The following is a 20,023-nucleotide window of genomic DNA, read 5'->3' as shown; positions in this document are numbered from 1 at the left end:
CTGTATGAAGGGTGACAAACTTTATTGCCAAGCAAAGTCTATGACTGAGAACAACAGGGTGGTTATGGTTATGAGTTATGTTTCAGACCTAGTGATTGAGAACAAAAGGGTGGTTATGGTTATGAGTTATATGTTTCAGACCTAGTGATTGAGAACAAATGGGTGGTTATGGTTATGAGTTATATGTTTCAGACCTAGTGATTGAGAACAAGAGGGTGGTTATGGTTATGAGTTATATGTTTCAGACCTAGTGACTGAGGACAATAGGGGGGTTATGGTTATAAGTTATATGTTTCAGACCTAGTGATTGAGAACAAGAGGGTGGTTATGGTTATGAGTTATATGTTTCAGACCTAGTGACTGAGGACAATAGGGTGGTTATGGTTATAAGTTATATGTTTCAGACCTGATCAACAAGTCACATTAAGGAACACCATGTGGTTACATTTGCAACATATCCGAAAGTTTTGCTATCAGGAGCAAGACGGCCATGAAACACAACTCCACCAAATGCAGTCTAGCCACCCCCAGTTTATTTTCCGATCTCACAAATCTCACCTGTGCCTGTCAACTGCTGTCAGATCCCAGCTAATAACCACTTCACCTCAGGGTGCAGCTCAAAAGAGGAAGAAGAAAAAAGACAATCATAAAAGAATCATTCAGGAAGTGCTGCCTCAGCACCTGCTGATGCCAAACCACTAGAATGATTATGCAGAGACCAAAGAGAGCTCGGAGTGCCAACAGCTGGCTTAGTCTCCCTGCAAATCACTGTGAGTCGTCTGATCTTTTTAATATATGCAGTTATCTCAGATAGCTGTCAACAGAGTGTACCGGTAAAGCTGGTACACGATAAGCACAATCAACCTTTTTGATTTTAACATATTTTTCGTATTTTATTGTGTATTATTGTCTATGTGGAGAATAAATTTGGGACAAGTTGTAAATGCCAAATTGAAAATATTGAGGCTGTGACCCCTTTAAGACTATAATACAACCAGAGGTGACCTCACAAATCTCACAAAAGTTCTAGTTTGTTGTAAAATGTGAAATCAAACGTATCCAAAAATGCTGGTATGGACCTCGCTTTACAATTGGATTCTTGAAATGGTTTTGAAGTCTCTGTTGACATAAAGTATTTTTTATTATTTAAATGAAAACAAAATAACCATCCAATAATCCAGTAGCAGCACAGTTTCAGATTACATTCTGTAGCTGCTTAAATTTGTCTTGTTACCATCTTGTTTAGGTATGTCCCGATTGATTAGCCACCAATCAGTAAAAGTATGTGATCGTAATCGCCGATTAATGCCGATTAAAAAAACCAATCCCCTCTGGCTGACACTATTTGTTTTCAGTCCTCCGGTTGACAAGCTAGCAGCTAATTATGTGTCACCATACACAAAGTGAACTCATAACCACCAGCCCCACATTGGTGAACTTTTTGGACACCGCCACCTTCAAGGGTCCAGATTTCACCACCACACACCACCTTGACACCAAGGTCTTCATTAAAGAGACCAACACCAATGCCCTTCTCTATAAGAACAGGTGCCACCCCAAATGTACCTTTGCGGGGCTAGCCAAAACCCAACTCCTAAGATTTAATCAGATCTGTACCAGGCGGGAGGACTTTGCGGTGGCTACAAAGGACCTCTTCTTGGCCCTGAGGAAGACCAGGTCTTTCCTCAGGAGACCTACCAAGGTTTTCTTGGACGAGAAGAAGCCGCCCTCGAGCATGTTTATGATCCCTCTGGTTACCACCTTTTTAGAATAATTATGTATATATTATCACACTAACTTTAGTATGCTTAAAGTCCATTGCTTTAGCTATTAGCTATTGTGCTCAAGTTAGACTTTTTCTAAATGTGTGCAAGGACAAAGACTTCTTGTCTGAGGGGTGGCCTCATCCGTAGATGTTATCTTTGTTTTAGCCCGCTAACAGCCAAGGACTTCAATGACGTCAACGAAGATAAGATGACAGCATGCAGACGAGGCAAAGACTTCAAGGACCTCAACAAAGATAAGATTCCAACACGCAGAAGAAGCGGGGACAAGGCGAAATCACAAAGCCCCCAGAACATTCCGTCACATATCGTGCGTCCTGGACCTGCTTCGCATAAAATATGTGACCACTCCTTTTATAGGCGGCCTTAGTATTGTTGACTGTGGAACTCCTGAATAAATAGAGGGACGCAAGAGCTAAACCTTAGAGCGTAGGGCGAGACTGTGACTAAGGGTCCGGCTCCATGCGTTCTCCTCATGAGCTAAATTGAACTCTGTCTCTGATTGATTCCTTGCTTCTTGTCTGATTAATAGATGTCATCAGTGTTTGAACCTGACACACCTACTACCCTGCGGCCGTACAAGTCGCCAGAAAGGTGAAAAAACTACTTCCAGATCTTTGTGGACAGTAGCGGGAGATTGGAAAAACCCCAACCTGTCTGACTTGCTGGTCAGGGCCCGGGTCAACTCAATCAGAGACCCGCCCTGGACTCAAAAGAACGCTCTCTCCTGCCACGAACTATGGCTCGTGAACCGCGAGAACGGCAAGGTTTACCAGACGTTGTGCCGAGGGGACGGACGCACCAAAAATTGCGTTTCATGTGATCTCGTGCTAGCGATGCAAGATCCTGTACATGGGCGAAACGGGGAATGCCGTAGCCACAAGATTCACTCAACACAAGTACAATATTGTTAGGCAGAAAAACACGGGCACATACCTGATGCAACACTTTGTCCGGGCGACAGTGGTGGAAGCCAACTCCCGATGGAGCAAAACCCAATGCAAACGGGCGGAGCTCCTCTGATTCGAGAGACTCGGGATCCTCAAGGAGGCGTAAATGTGACCCCGGCAGACACCCGCTTAATTTTTTCCACTTCTGTTTTCCTTCTACCCTAACCCTAACCCAAACCCTAAACCCCAACCCTAACCCATTATACCTGGAGAACGAGGCTAAACATCTTACACACAGCGAGCAAGCCAGGACCAGATAACTACTAAAATAGCTTTAAACAACACCAAGAAATAAGTGCTATGTAAAATTTAAGGAGTGTAGATGGAATCACGTTGCAGCAGAAAATAAGCAGTTTTTACCGGGAAATAGAAAATTAGATTAGTATGAGTTAAGGAGAAAAAAAATAAATACACAATTGGTGTTAAAGTTAAAGTTAAAGTACCACTGAAAGTCACACACAAACTAGGTTTGGTGAAATTACCCTCTGCATTTGACCCGTCCCCTTGTTCCACCCCCTGGGAGGTGAGGGGAGCAGTGAGCAGCAGCGGTGGCTGCGCTCGGGAATCATTTTGATGATTTAACCCCCAATTCCAACCCTTGATGCTGAATGCCAAGCAGGAAGGTTTTAGCATTGTCACGGCCAGGCCACGGCACAAAAGAGGAGGGGGAGATTAATCCATTAATTGGTCCTGTTGATACCACCTTTAAACCAAGTGAGGCATAGATGCCTTAAGAATTGTTTTCTTTTTTTAATATAAATTCACATTGTTGATACAGGTTGCATATTAAAATAACAAAGAAAGAAGGGAGTACATCATTTTCATAAATTGTTTTAATGATTATGATATGGTAAATGGGACCAAAAAGTATTTGATAAAGATGTTATCGAATACTTTTCGGTTCCATTTGCATTCAGAAAATAAATAACATATTTGGAGTGTTTCTTGCCTTTCTGTATTGACCACGCCTGCCTACCCTGACCGCAAGTCCCTGGTCAGTACGAAGGGTATTAACAGTATATGATCAATACTAGAGTGATTACGTTCATTTAACAACATATTTTTTTGTCATTTTTGGTGCTGTTTAGAAACTAAAAGAACAATTCCGCAGATTCAGGAGTACTTTTAGGGCAAAATAATATATATATATATTTTAAAGAGTAGTGTATTTTTCTGACCATAGGATAGATAGATAGATAGATAGATAGATAGATAGATAGATAGATAGATAGATAGATAGATAGATAGATAGATAGATAGATAGATAGATAGATAGATAGATAATACTTTATTGATTCCTTCAGGAGAGTTCCTTCAGGAAAATTAAAATTCCAGCAGCAGTGTACAGAATTGAGATCGAATCCGGATGCACCGGATTATAAGGCACACAGATCTATTCAGGTGGATTTTGATTTTTCTTTCTACATTTGAAACACTACATAACATGTAATGGTGGTTCTTTGGTCAAAAATAATGTGTAGATTATGTTTTGCAGATCATCTTCAAGCGTCTTTATTACAATTGTGGACGAGTGCAAATTTTCGGGACTTATGCAGATCACAAATACACATCAGCAGGCACCAATAGCTAAGAAAAGTTGGTTTTGCATAATGGGTCGAAACAAAACACTAGAGACTATGACTTCTAATAGGTGCCATTTTGGGGTCCTTATCAGATGCGGCGTCATGGGCAGGCCCACCCACAAAGTCAGCCGTGCTCACCCTAGGCTGGAAGCTGTTTATTTTATGTATTTATTTATTTTACATCGTAGCAGGAAACATAGGACGACATTTCATCAAAACGAAAGCACGTTGACTAAGACGATAACACATTTAACTGACAATTCAGTTAAGTATAAAGAAGAGCCGAAAAGGTTGACAGAAAGGCAATCCAATCATATTTGAGTTTGTCCAGTCAAAGGGTGGGACAAGTTCACAGTATATCCAATCACAGCTCTATAACGGCGTACATTGAAAGAGGGATGTGGGTTGGTTACGAATGACAGCCAATCAAATGCTTTTCCTCTTCAGATGAGCAAGTCGGAAGTCCCCGCCAAAAACGACACCAAAATGTGTGGCATTAACATTGTGTACAACTGAGATTAAGAGGATTTATTAGATTTTTACTTCTATGCCACCATCAGCAGCACTCATCACAACTGTAAATTACATCTATTGTACCCGTTGCGGTACCGCACATCGATCGCTAAACCTTCACTGCCGGGTTTCATCTGTGCAAACTGATTACTACATGTAAATAAAAAACACTCTATATTCATGGTTATTGTAACGATATGTGTTTGTAATTATTTAAGCCTTTATCGAGTCCTAAAAATTAAAGAGTTGGCCATTTCTATGGGATTAATTAGACTGTAAAGGACTGCTATTGATCCGACGTTGAAGTGCTAGAACCTTTTTCTTGTTCTTTGTTCATGCACATACTGTAATAAATATTAATAGTGTTTGGATGTATTCATTAAATTACTGTATTCTTGGGTGCTCAAAGTTTTTTAATGTAATACTTTGATATTGACCCATCTCATCTCTGCATACATTATTAGATTACACATAAGGGAGTTACATATATGATAATAAAGTACATACTGTACCGTTTACATATTGAAGTATACTTTAAAAGCTGAAATCTACCCCAATCGACAACTTATGGTTGCTGACCATAAAATGGCGACCCCAAAATGGACAAGCGATAGACAATGGATGGATGGATGGATTTGATTTATGCATGGATGAAATGCGTCAATATCAAAATATTACTTTGAATTCCTTTTTGGCAACCACTATTACAGTGATTTAATAAATACATCCAAACACTTTATTAATATTTAGTGTATGCTTTGAAGAACAGCTAATATTGTATGTAGCTTTTAAACAAGAAATAGGTTTAAGCACATCACCATCAAATCAATAACAGTCCTTTACAATCTCATTAATATCATAAACATGACCAAGTCTTTCATTTTTGGGACACTATAAAGGCTTAAATAATTTCAAACACAAAATAACACAAATAACCACAAATATAAGTGTTTGTCCTACATGTAGTAATCAGTTGTGAACAGACAAAGCTCACGTGGCAGGAATCAGGAATCCGTATGTTAAAGCACAGCGGTGCTGCTTTGTAATTTACAAAAAACTCGTTCTAAAACATTCTGACAATTTTTTGAGCGCCGCGTGTAATGTTCTACATTTTCAATGAAACATCAACATTTTGGGCTCGCTTGCTAATTTAGTACAGGGAGCGTCAACCTGCAGTCCATGCGTAACTCTAATAACTAGTAACTACTACTAGTAACTACTTGTCACACTTATCATTACACCACATACTAAATAAAATTGCTTTGAAGTCGGTAAGCGCAACCAGAATTTTTCAGTACATTAGGTGCACCGGGTTATAAGGCACACTGTCGATTTTTGAGTAATAGAAAGGATTTAATGTGCCCCCTATAGTTCGAAATATACGGGAGTATATAGTAGTTTTCGATTTTTTGTTTATTTTTTTATACTACTTTTTATTTTGAAACCTTAGTATTGGACTTTGTTAAGGAACCAGTTTAAATAGTGTGTTGATAATGTCAATAGCGCTCATCATGAATACATTTTATAAGCATTACAGTTAATACATGTGCTCAGTATTAGCCGATCTTACTCATGGATGATGAGTAACGGAATCAACAGCATGATTGAAACATTCTTAATTCAATTATTTGTTTGTGGATCCCCATTAGTCTTTAGCGTAGCAAAGAATAAGTTTTCAAATACATACAGTAAAGTATAACACAGTTTTAATTCAATTAATCATACAAAAATATATGTTGCATTGAAATTTAGTTGTCAATTAAAATATAGAAATGTATTTAGGTATCTAAATTAGTTTACCATTAAAACCGAACTTTTTAACTCAATTTTATAAACAAGACTCCCTGACAAGGGCGGTTCAATAAATAATGTTATTCCTTTGTACATAACAGATCTCGTCAAAGTACCGTAAATTCCAGCTATACGCCGCATTAGCTAATATGCTAACACGTTTACGAGTGTCTGTGTTAGTATTATTAACTCACAGCGGCATTCTTTTTGTATTGTTTTGGTTACACACATTTCTTAGTAAACTCACCAAGACGTCACCGTGGAGTTATTGAGTATGTTTAGCTGATTGGAGAGCTAGCATCCGCAGCCAGTGAGTCCATGACGATGATTTCTGTTTTGTTTGATCAGCCGTTTTACTGCCGTGTTACAGACACCGTTTGGAAACAAACAAATTAACATTAACATAATCTTACTGTGTAAATATTCACGACGTAAATATCTGCGGCTTATAGTATAGAATTATTTTTTTCTTCTTCTAAAATTACGGTATGCGGCCTACACTATATTGCCAAAAGTATTTGGCCACCTGCCTTGACTCACATATGAACTTGAAGTGCCATCCCATTCCTAACCCATAGGGTTCAATATGATGTCGGTCCACCTTTTGCAGTTATTACAGCTTCAACTCCACAAGGTAGCGGAGTGTGTTTAGAGGAATTTTCGACCATTTTTTCAAAAGCGCATTAATGAGGTCACACACTGATGTTGGTCGAGAAGGCCTGGCTCTCGGTCTTTGTTCTAATTCATCCCAAAGGTGTTCTATCGGGTTCAGGTCAGGACTATGTGCAGGTCAGTCAAGTTCATCCCCACCAGACTCTGTCATCCATGTCTTTATGGACCTTGCTTTGTGCACTGGTCCACAGTAATGTTGGAAAGGGAAGGGGCCTGCTCCAAACTGTTCCCACAAGGTTGGGAGCATGGAATGTTTTGTTTTGGTATCCTGGAGCATTCAAAGTTCCTTTCACTGGAACTAAGGGGCCAAGCCCAACTCCTGAAAAATAACCCCACACCATAATTCCTCCTACACCAAATTTTACACTCGGCACATTGCAGTCCGAAATGTACCGTTCTCCTGACAACCTCCAAACCCAGACTCGTCCATCAGATTGCCAGATGGAAAAGCGTGATTCATCACTCCAGAGAACGTGTCTCTACTGCTCTAGAGTCCAGTGGCGACATGCTTTACACCACTGCATTTGACTTGGTGATGTATGGTTTAGATAAAGCTGCTCGGCCATGGAAACCTATTCCATGAAGCTCTCTGCGTACTGTACGTGGGCTAATTGGAAGGTCCCATTAAGCTCTGTAGCAACTGACTGTACAGAAAGTCGGCGACCTCTTTGCACTATGCGCTTCAACATCCGTTGACCCCTCTCTCTCAGTTTACGTGGCCTACCACTTGGTGGCTGAGTTGCTGTTGTTCCCAAACTCTTCCATTGTCTTATAATAAAGCCGGCAGTTGACTTTGGAATATTTAGGACTGGATTTGTTGCACAGGTGGCATCCTAAGACAGTTCCACGCTGGAAATCACTGAGCTTCTGAGAGCGGCGCATTCTTTCACAAATGTTTGTAGAAACAGTCTCCATGCCTAAGTGCTTGATTTTATACACCTGTGGCCGGGCCAAGTGATTAGGACACCTGATTCTTATCATTTGGATGGGTGGCAAAATACTTTTGGCAATGTAGTGTATATCCCGGTGCATTCTATAGCCTGGAAAATACGGTATTAGTCCTGAGCAGAGGACATGTAAAATGACCATGTCTGTTGAAAGTAGACAATAATTGACAGAAAATGCTAGAAGGTTTTTGAGAAATTAAACCATATTTTTTCAAAACAAAACACGACACACAAATTGGTCCTCCAATTTACAGCATGATAACCTCTCCTGCTGCTTCTAAATGGGCAGCCTCGTGCAAAGCGAGCCGTGTTTATTCTGAATAAATTGTACATGTGTTTTGATGCATCAGACCGCAAAATGGAGCAGTTGTCAAAGTGAGAAAGGATCAGAGACCTTAAAAAAAAACGATTTAATTATGTGTTTAAAAAATATCAACATTTTGTCTCTAATCTAGGAAAACATCAGCTCTAGTTGCTTTTAATGTGAGAAGTGCACAATTATGTGGAGTCAATAGTAATGCAGAGCAGCATGGCTTCATTCACCTGTCAATACAGGAATCATTCAAAAAAAAGAGATTTAGACTGTGGATATACTTCAAAGTGAAAACCAATAATATGGTTTTTAAGGCATTTTTTTTTTTTTGCACTTTTTTTTTTTTGGCCCAAGTCAAAAATAATTCAGTTCCTGTTGAAGCATCCATTGCCACCTGCACCTAAATAGACAATGACAGTGTCAGTAATTATCACTCCATACAGATATTTGCGACAATTCCAACCGATCTAGGCTGATTATGCGCAGCCGTGCAACTTTGTCCACAGACCTCCATTTCCCCATACATTTTGGCCAATCGGCATCATTTTCAGCAATATAATTTGTCTCAGAGCAGGTCAACTGTCTAATCAAAAATTCTGTTTGCATTTTGTGTAGACAAACAACTAATATGTCAACTTTTTATTGCTCGAACAACACAATTGTCGTCCTCTTGCATAGCTCAGAGTGACTTCCGGTTCCTTTCTAATAAACATTTAGCAACACAGCGGCGCTTTGACATGCTAGCGTACACATATTTATATATTTATATAACCTTTTTAAGAATTAAGAACATATTTTCATTTGTAATGGTCATCTAGCAAAGCGGCAGCATTTACACGTTTGAGATGTTGAAGTGTGATGATAATCTGTTATCGTCTCTCATTTACCAGCAAAAGTCAAAAAGATCACTCTCAACAATTTACAAATGCACTTAACGTGCGGGGGTAAATGTGTTGGAATATATATTATTATTACAAATTTTCAAGTGTAAAACATACACAGAGAATGTGTGCAACTTGTGTTTATAAATGGTTGATTTATATAGGCTAGTAAGGTAAAGTTTTGTACATGACAAGTACTAATGTGTGACTTCACCCGATCATCGATGCGGTCGGCGGCTAGCGTTGGATAGCGCGTCTGCTATCCAAGTCAAAGTCCTCCTGGTTGTGTTGCTGCAGCCAGCCGCTAATACCCCGATCCCACCTAAAGCTTTCTTCTTTGCAGTCTCCATTGTTCATTAAAAAAATTGCAAAAGATTCACCAACACAGATGTCCAGAATACTGTGGAATTTTGCGATGAAAACAGAGCTTTTTGTATTGGATACAATGTGTCCGAATACTTCCGCTTCAACCATTGACGTCACGTGCATACGTCATCATACATAGACGTTTTCAACCGGAAGTTTAGCGGGAAATTTAACATTGCACTTTATAAGTTAACCCAGCCGTATTGGCATGTGTTGCAATGTTAAGATTTCATCATTGATGTATAAACTATCAGACTGCGTGGTCGGTAGTAGTGGCTTTCAGTAGGCCTTTAAATATCTCAAATAAGGGTGATATCTGCTTATTTTCTGTCTAAGATAATTCTTCTCACTAAGAAGATTTTATGTTAGAGTCTTTTACTTGTTTTAAGGGTTTTGGTCCTAAATGATCTCAGTAAGATATTACAGCTTGTAGCTGAGATTTTATGACCTACCGTATTTTCTGCACTATAAGGCGCACCTAAAAACCTCCAATTTTCTCAAAAGCTGACAGTGCGCCTTATAATCCGGTGCGCCTTATATATGGACCAATATTGAGCCACAACAGGTCTCGCAACTACGGGATGCATAACGTAACCCCAGCCTCTACCGTAGCGTCTATTCTATGCGCCTTATAATGCGGTGCTATGCGCCTTATATATGGACAAAGTTTTAAAATAGGCCATTCATTGAAGGTGCGCCTTATAATCCGGTGTGCCTTATAGTGCGGAAAATACGGTATATTGAGTAAAACATGCTTGAAACTAGAATATCAACTGATGCAAAGCTGTGTCATCAACACTCACAAGTATAAAACTACTTTTTTAAAGTAATAATTTCTTACTTCAAGCATGACAAAAAAAATCATGATGCCGAGCGCATATCATTATGTGAAGATAATGCCACTAGCATTTACTTAATTTAAGAATATGTTTTAACACATTGAACAAAAAGGTCTCTTTTCTTTGCTAGCAAGAAAAGTGCACTTGTTATTAGTGAGAATATACTTATTTTAAGTTATTTTGGGGTTCATTGAGGTTAGCTAATTAGGGACCGAATGTCCCTTTGGGACAGAGGACCCTATTGTATTTGTAAGGTTTTATTATTCTTTATTATTATTAGGGACCGAATGTCCCTTTGGGACAGAGGACCCTATTGTATTTGTAAGGTTTTATTATTCTTTATTATTATTAGGGACCGAATGTCCCTTTGGGACAGAGGACCCTATTGTATTTGTAAGGTTTTATTATTAGATTAGGGACCGAATGTCCCTTTGGGACAGAGGACCCTATTGTATTTGTAAGGTTTTATTATTAGGGACCGAATGTCCCTTTGGGACAGAGGATCCTATTGTATTTGTAAGGTTTTATTATTAGGGACCGAATGTCCCTTTGGGACAGAGGACCCTATTGTATTTGTAAGGTTTTATTATTCTTTATTATTATTAGGGACCGAATGTCCCTTTGGGACAGAGGACCCTATTGTATTTGTAAGGTTTTATTATTAGGGACCGAATGTCCCTTTGGGACAAAGGACCCTATTGTATTTCTAGCGTTTTATTCTTTATTATTATACCGCCGCCTCTTTGAGCTGTAATTTGACCCCCTTAACATGCTTCAAAACTCACCATATTTGACACACACATCAGGACTGGCGAAAATTGCGATCTAATCAAAAAACTTAGCCCCAAAACTTAAAATTGCGCTCTAGCGCCCCCTAGGAAGAAAACACAGACAAAACTGCCTCTAACTCCCAGTACAAATGTTGTAGAGACATGAAACAAAAACCTCTATGTAGGTCTCACTTACACCTAGATTTCATACATTGACATCCCCCAGCAAAAATCAACAGGAAGTTTGCAATTCCCCCTTCAAAACAAAAGTTTAGTAAAAACAGTCTCCTTTGCCTCTTTGAGCTGTAATTTGACCCCCTTAACATGCTTCAAAACTCACCAAACTGGACACACACATCAGGACTGGCAAACATTGCGATCTAATCAAAAAACAAAACCCCAAAACTCAAAATTGTGCTCTAGCGCCCCCTAGGAAGAAAACATAGACAAAACTGCTCCTAGGAAGAAAACACAGACAAAACTGCCTGTAACTTCCAGTAGGAATGTCGTAGAGACATGAAACGAAAACCTCTATGTAGGTCTCACTTAGACCTAGATTTCATTCACTGACAACCCCCAGCAAAAATCAACAGGAAGTTTGCAATTCCCCCTTCAAAACAAAAGTTTAGTAAAAAGAGTCACTTTTTTTAAACATTATCTCCTCTGAGCGTGTTTGTCGTGACGGCTTCAAACTAGCAGAGGAGAGAGATTGAACCCTTCTGATTAAAAGTTGATGAAATATTTTAATTACTGCTCCGGTTAGGATTTTATGTGCCGTCAAAGTCGGTCCCGTCCATCGCTGCTTGCAGCTTTAATTTTACTTGTTTTGGAAAGTCTTGACAAGCCAAATTTTCTTGTTCTATTGGCAGATAACTTTGCTTAGTTCAAATAAAATACCCCTCATTTTTGTATTTTTTTTTCTTGTTTTTGAACACTGACTTTTTGCAGTGCACAAATGTGAAACAGTTTTTTTTAAACAATATAAATGTATTTTTGACTGACTTGTGGCAAACGGAGAAGAGGAATGTGTGCGTGTGCGTGCGTGCGTGTTTGTGGCGTCTATATGGTGAACAGGTGTAACATCTGCCGGATAACTTTATAAAAGCTCAGTCACCCCCTTATTTCCCCTCATTTCGGGCCTTGCTAAGATCATCAAATGTGAAGCTCACAAGCCTTACTGGCACATTTCTAGCGTTTTTTTTTGTTTTTTTTACTGCCAAGAAACACATATGGCATGTGTGAAAGATATAATCTGCTGGTGCACACACATGCTGCCGTGCGTTTGCACTTCAATACAGTTACTTCCCCTCTGCTGAATAGTCGATTTTACCCATAAAATCACAATTTGACGTACCGTATTTTTCGGAGTATAAGTCGCTCCGGAGTATAAATCGCTCCGGAGTATAAATCGCTCCGGAGTATATGTCGCACCAGCCGAAAATGCATAATAAAGAAGGAAAAAAACATATATAAGTCGCACTGGAGTATAAGTCACATTTTTGGGGGAAATGTATTTGATAAAAGCCAACACCAAGAACAGACATTTGAAAGGCAATTTAAAATAAATAAAGAATAGTGAACAACAGGCTGAATAAGTGTACGTTATATGAGGCATAAATAACCAACTGAGAACGTGCCTGGTATGTTAACGTAACATATTATGGTAAGAGTCATTCAAATAACTATAACATATAGAACATGCTATACGTTTACCAAACAATCTGTCACTCCTAATCGCTAAATCCCATGAAATCTTATACGTCTAGTCTCTTACGTGAATGAGCTAAATAATATTATTTGATATTTTACGGTAATGTGTTAATAATTTCACACATAAGTCGCTCCTGAGTATAAGTCGCACCCCTGGCCAAGCTATGAAAAAAACTGCGACTTATAGTCCGAAAAATACGGTAAATAGCAAGTGTGCTTCTACGTGTGGGCGGAGTAATAATGTGAACTATTTTCTGTTTTTACTACATAAGGAACTTTTCCCACATTAAGAAGTTAGATTGACATAAGGGGATATAGATTTTGTACTGTATTATGCTTTTCAGGTATTATGGTAAAAAAACTGGCTCGTAGTTAGGAGACAACCATTGTCAACTGGCGCTAAGTGTTAGCATGGGTGCAACAATACTTTTCAAAGCTGTGATTTAATGAAAAATATATATTTTTTTTTTATTACAGTATTGTAACGTCAAGATACAAACCCCGTTTCCATATGAGTTGGGAAATTGTGTTAGATGTAGATATAAACGGAGTACAATGATTTGCAGATCATTTTCAACCCATATTCAGTTGAATGCACTACAAAGTCAACATGCAAATAATCATTAACTTTAGAATTTGATGCCAGCAACACGTGACAAAGAAGTTGGGAAAGGTGGCAATAAATACCGATAAAGTTGAGGAATGCTCATCAAACACTTATTTGGAACATCCCACAGGTGAACAGGCAAATTGGGAACAGGTGGGTGCCATGATTGGGTATAAAAGTAGATTCCATGAAATGCTCAGTCATTCACCAACAAGGATGGGGCGAGGGTCACCACTTTGTCGGGACGGCGTGGCAAAGTTGATAGAGTGGCCGTGTCAGCAATCTGAGTGTTGCTGGTTACTGGGGTTCAATCCCCACCTTCTACCATCCTAGTCACGTCCGATGTGTCCTTGGGCAAGACACTTCACCCTTGCTCCTGATGGCTGCTGGTTAGCGCCTTGCATGGCAGCTCCCGCCATCAGTGTGTGAATGTGTGTGTGAATGTGGAAATAGTGTCAAAGCGCTTTGAGTACCTTGAAGGTAGAAAAGCGCTATACAAGTATAACCCATTTATCATTTATCATTTAATGTGAGTGTGAATGTTGTCTGTCTATCCCGATTGCAGCTGAGATAGGCTCCAGCACCCCCCGCGACCCCAAAAGGGACAAGCGGTAGAAAATGGATAGAAGTACAAAACTTGTGGACGACAGCAAAACATTAAGAAGCCTTTGACTGTGTTTCTTTTCCGTAATTATAATCAATTATCAGCATAAAACAAGTAAAACATCCATCCATCCATCCATTTTCTACCGCTTATTCCCTTTGGGGTCGCGGGGGGTGCTGGAGCCTATCTCAGCTACAATCGGGCGGAAGGCGGGGTACACCCTAAACATCAGTACAGTATTTTCTTGTACTAATCCTGTACTTTTTGGGGTTGAGTGTACAAGAAACACATTAAACATTGATAACAAATTCATAAAAACGCAAATTGATTCAGTAAAAAAACAAAACAAAAAACATCGAAACATGCAACTTTTGCAGAACTATAATGAAAAAGGTGCTGTAAATTCAGACATTTTAAGCAAGCAATAATCACAAAAAAAGCCAATGAAATCCTGGATGGACTGATTATCTGTGCATTTAAAAAAAAAAAAAAAAGATAAACCACTCATCTAACCGAAAACAAGCCATTAAAGAGGGCACATTGTCTTCCACTTTAACAATGTATTTAAAGCCGTTGCTTGTCTATAGGATCAACATCATATTTAACTAGTATTTTTTTTTTATTGTATCTAAAAACAATACAAATATTGACTTATTTGTTTATACCGTATTTTCACACCGGGATATAAGCTGCACCCACAACATTTAAAAAAATAAAAAATGTTTCCATAGATCCACCAGACTATAAGCCACATATATATATACATTGTGAAATGAATATTTATAAATAAATATTTTGTAAATGTTTTTTTACATACATGAATTGTTTCCAAACAGTGCCTGTAACACGGCAGTAAAACAGCTGATCAAACAAAACAGAAGTCATGGACCCACTAGCTGCGGAAGCCAGCAGACTCAATAGGTCCACGTTGACGTTTTGGGGAATTTACAGAACTGAAACAATACAAAAAGAATGTTGTTGTAAGTTAATAATAATAACACAGACACTCGTAAACGTGTTTGCATATTAGCTAATGCTAACGATGCTAGCTTCATTACATTACGATAGCACAAACAAAAATGCATGAACACACTCCTACATGCATCACACATGGGACAGTTTATTAAGTAAGAATTGATTTAGTTAAACTGTGAAACTTACAAACATTGCTTGTAGTGATGAATTAAGAATATTTTCGAGAAAAAAAATGCTATGGACGCTTATTTCTGGTTTACGGCATCAAACATTTTCAAAACTCCTCCAAAAAATGGCGCCATAGCACAAACAAAAACACACCATTTCAGTCCTCTGCTTGGGTTTAACGCAAACTATTGAACACAAACAATTATGGCATTAGCGGACAAGAAAAACAAAACATACATTAACCACTCTGTCTTATAAGCGCAGGGTTCAAATTCCAGGAAAAAAGTAGCGACTTGTAGTCTATAATTTACGGTAGCTGTAATGTATCTCTGTGTTGTTGTAAACCAGGGGTATCCAAACTTTTTCCACCGAGGGCCGCACACTGAACATATCAAAGACTTTATATTTTGTGAAAAAAATAGTAAAAATGCTAAAACTGTACATATTTAAAAATAAAATATATGATTTTTAGCTACTATTATCACACTTTTAGGTTTTTCTCTTTACATTAGTGTTTTTTGCTTTTTTGTTCTTACATTTTTACTGTTTTTATGTGTTTTATTTTATTTCAACAATATGCGGCAGGCCAACAAAGCCCTAGCTGAGGGGCGTAAATGGCCCCCCCGGGCCACACTTTGGACACCCCCGGTGTAAACTGTCCCTCTGTTTTATCTTCTTCTCCTGTGAACTCAGTGTTTTCAGACCGGCACTACAATTCTTCACCGAGATTGGTACATGCGTCGAAAGCCCGCTCTGAAGATTGATGAATCAATTGTACATTGTAAATATTTTATACGTTGCATGAAAAATCCTGTTTCCAATGGCGTAGTGTAATTGTGTTATTTAAATCCTTAAACAGGTGAACACAATCTAACTGTTTACATGCATTCATACATTATTTAAGATTGTATGTTTTCCATGTTAACGTAATGGGTCATGCTAAATATGCTGTTTACAAATTAAATAAATAACATAAACATTAAAAACAGGCACTACATGAAAGAGGATACTTTAGAGAGACATAAACTTTATAAAAATCACTTATAACTTCATCAATAACACAATGTACTTTGGCAGGAGAGTACATAGAAATAATAGAAATGCATGCAGACAGCTTTTTTTTTATACCAATAACATTCGGGACCTAGAGCAAAACACATTTTGTGCCAAGAAGCGGTTTTAATTTAGATGTTTTTTTCTTGCATACAAAAGTCTTGCAGCTACTACGGAATTGCCTGATGGAAAAGTGAATACATGGACACAAATCAATGGTATGTTTTTTTGGGACATTTCCAAAAATGAAAGTAACATGGGAAACATTATGCATGTTTCTCTGTGTGGTGAAGGTTTGTATGTGTTTGGGCTTTCCCTTTTAAAGGGCGAAGTTCGTCCGGGTTATTTTATCCTAATGACAGTCAGAATAAAATGAGGGGACAAGAATTCAATAAAAAAACAAATAGAGTAAGTTCAATCATTAGCAATATGCAGCGCTGGAGAGAAGATAAATGATAAATAAATGGGTTGTACTTGTATAGCGCTTTTCTACCTTCAAGGTACTCAAAGCGCTTTGACAGTATTTCCACATTTACCCATTCACACACACATTCACACACTGATGGCAGGAGCTGCCATGCAAGGCGCTAACCAGCAGCCATCAGAGGCAAAGGATGAAGTGTCTTGCCCAAGGACACAACGGACGTGACTAGGAAGGTAGAAGGTGGGAATTGAACCCCAGTAACCAGCAACACTCCGATTGCTGGCACAGCCACTCTACCAACTTCGCCACGCCGTCCCAATGGAGCCCTACAGTACACAGTCCTTCCTCCATGGTCCCACTGTTGCTTTTGTCTATTCTGCTACCCTTCTCAAGCGGAGTTGCTTGGGCTTCAGTCCAGCAAAACCCGAAAGTTAACCATAATGTAATTTTAAAATAATTTTGACGCGCACACACGTGTCTGCTTTCGCTCCATCTCGTGCCTTGCACCTCTTCTCACCATCGAAACAAGGGAGTATGCTATGTGTGTGTATGTGTAAAGACAATATTGTGTTTTTGTTCCTCAAGCAGAACTAAATGCACAGAGAATGACTCTTTAAACATTCCATCTTCAGAAGGTGGAAAATATTTATCTAACAGATGTACAAGCATCACTACCACCAAATTATGGGGACAACATACAGGGCTGGACTTTAACCACGGCAACTGCGGCAAAAGCCGCGACCGCCCTCGTCATTTGCCGTGAGCCTTAAATATTGACCAACATCTGCGGCAAGAACATGCCGTGATTGCCCTTGACATGTTACTTGTTATGGACTTGGGATATAACAATAAACGGTATAATGGTAATTTGCAATAAACTTCCAGACGGTTAGTAATACCGTCTAATTTTTATTTACCGAAAAAATTTAATTTATTAATACATTTTAGGCGCATGCACACTTGCGCCGTTTGGATTGATAATCATGGCGGACTAACTAGACAGACTTTGCTCGGTAGATTTCCCCTCGGAGTAAACGGAGCCAAGCGCTTGGTTTTCCCTCGCTTCCCGCCATGCGTCTAAGAGCGCACTGCTGTGTTTAGATGGAGACAGGTGTGGACAATATTGGAGACAGACACACTTGTCCCCACACTAAAAGTATACAGCAAAGGAGAAGACTATTTGATGTTTTGCAGCAGGCGATTTGTCGTGAACGTTGTCACAACTTGTTTATGAAGTCTTTACTTTGTTGACTGGGATGTTCACTCCTCCTTTATTTAACTGCAAACTGTATCAGTGTTCAAATAACATCAATACTAGCTATAATGAACTGAACGAAGGCTGTGAAGATTGTGTATTCGATGTGAGAGGGATCACTCTTTATTTTTGTTGGCCAAACTGTTGTACTGAACCAATAGAAGAACAAAGCTTGTTCAATAGCCAAATTGCGTTGTCTTTTATTTTAATATCAAAAAGTAAACACAAGGTTTTTATACGTTACTTGTGTTTTTTCATGTCACAAAGGTATTACTTAAAAAAACATTCATGTGACACAGTATTTTGTTAATGTGTTATTGTGTATAGTTAATTCCTATATGACATATTTCTGCTCAACCTCTAAATGGATCTGTCCCGATACAGCATATAAATGTACATAACTTTAAAAAAAAATTAAAATAATTAAATACAATTACTCCCTCTATCAAAATGTAAAAATAGAGATAAAGGCATCATGAATGACAAAAAGCTGACAAGTTGATATTAATAATGATGTTATATATATATATATATATATATATATATATATATATATATATATATACACATAAATATGAGCACTTCTTTAAGGCAACACTTGCCTTGACCTTAAAAAAATTAAATTTGAGGCCTGCACATACAGTACATTAGACTCCTGAATGGCCCAACCTCAGCCTCGCAACAATTACATTCTCTTAAAAATATACTTAGTGTATGAGTTTGGTTGACACCATATTTTTAAAACACATGTAAACACCTTAAGTGTTGAACTTTTACAAAATCTAATTAACAAGTCTCGATCATGCATTTGGAACCATGCATTTGGATGGATACCGTCTTCATTTGAACCACTACAGTACCAATTCCTGGTACCTTGGAATCGATACTGGTACTCAAAGTACCAATTTTTGCTAATTTGGTGTGTGTTATTAAATATTGCTTTTTAAATACAATTAAATTTGCTCCCGAAAAGTGTTAATACTTTTATTGTTGTACTTATTATACCCCAGCTGTTTGATACAAGCATGTTTTAGTTATAGTTTTCACTAACACATTTGGATGTGTTGAAATTGCCATGTAAAATCGCTAATGCTAATCAGTAGCATATTAATAGCAAAACCAATGTGTATTATATTGATGTCACCCGCAACCCAAGTACCGTAAAATGGCACCGTTGCATTTTAGGTCAATCGGTAGAAATGACGTGATTCGGCCGGTGGCAAAAAAATTACCGGATTCGGTACCTATCCGCACTTACGTGGTGTGGGCGTGTCTGCAGGCTTGATGGGAAAATGCGAACAAAAGGAATGTGCGTAACTTCAAGCATGTAAAAAACCTGGGAGAATAGGGCCATAAGTGATCAATTAAAATATTTGAATTGTTTTGAACTCTTCTTTGTACTACTAAATTCAACTTTGGGAATGAAAGTGATCATGAACAGAAAGCGAATACTCTGGTTTTTGCTGTTTAAACATTAAAGATTAAGATTAAAGTACCAATGATTGTCACACACACACTAGATGTGGTGAAATTTGTCCTCTGCATTTGACCCATCCCCTTGGGGAGCAGTGGGCAGCAGCGGTGCCGCGCCCGGGAATCATTTTGGTGATTTAACCCCCAACTCCAACCCTTGATGCTGAGTGCCAAGCAGGGAGGTAATGGGTCCCATTTTTATAGTCTTTGGTATGACTTGGCTGGGATTTGAACTCCAACCTACCATAAAATTAAGAAGGACTGAACTTTTTCTCATTTGACAAAGTTTTTATAGCTATTTCTGAACTGGAAAGCTACAAGAGCAAAGTGCATGAGCATGCTGCC

This window comes from Entelurus aequoreus, linkage group LG01 (genome assembly GCF_033978785.1).
Source record: "Entelurus aequoreus isolate RoL-2023_Sb linkage group LG01, RoL_Eaeq_v1.1, whole genome shotgun sequence".
Classification (NCBI taxonomy): Eukaryota; Metazoa; Chordata; class Actinopteri; order Syngnathiformes; family Syngnathidae; genus Entelurus; species Entelurus aequoreus.
This window is presented reverse-complemented; position numbering follows the sequence as displayed.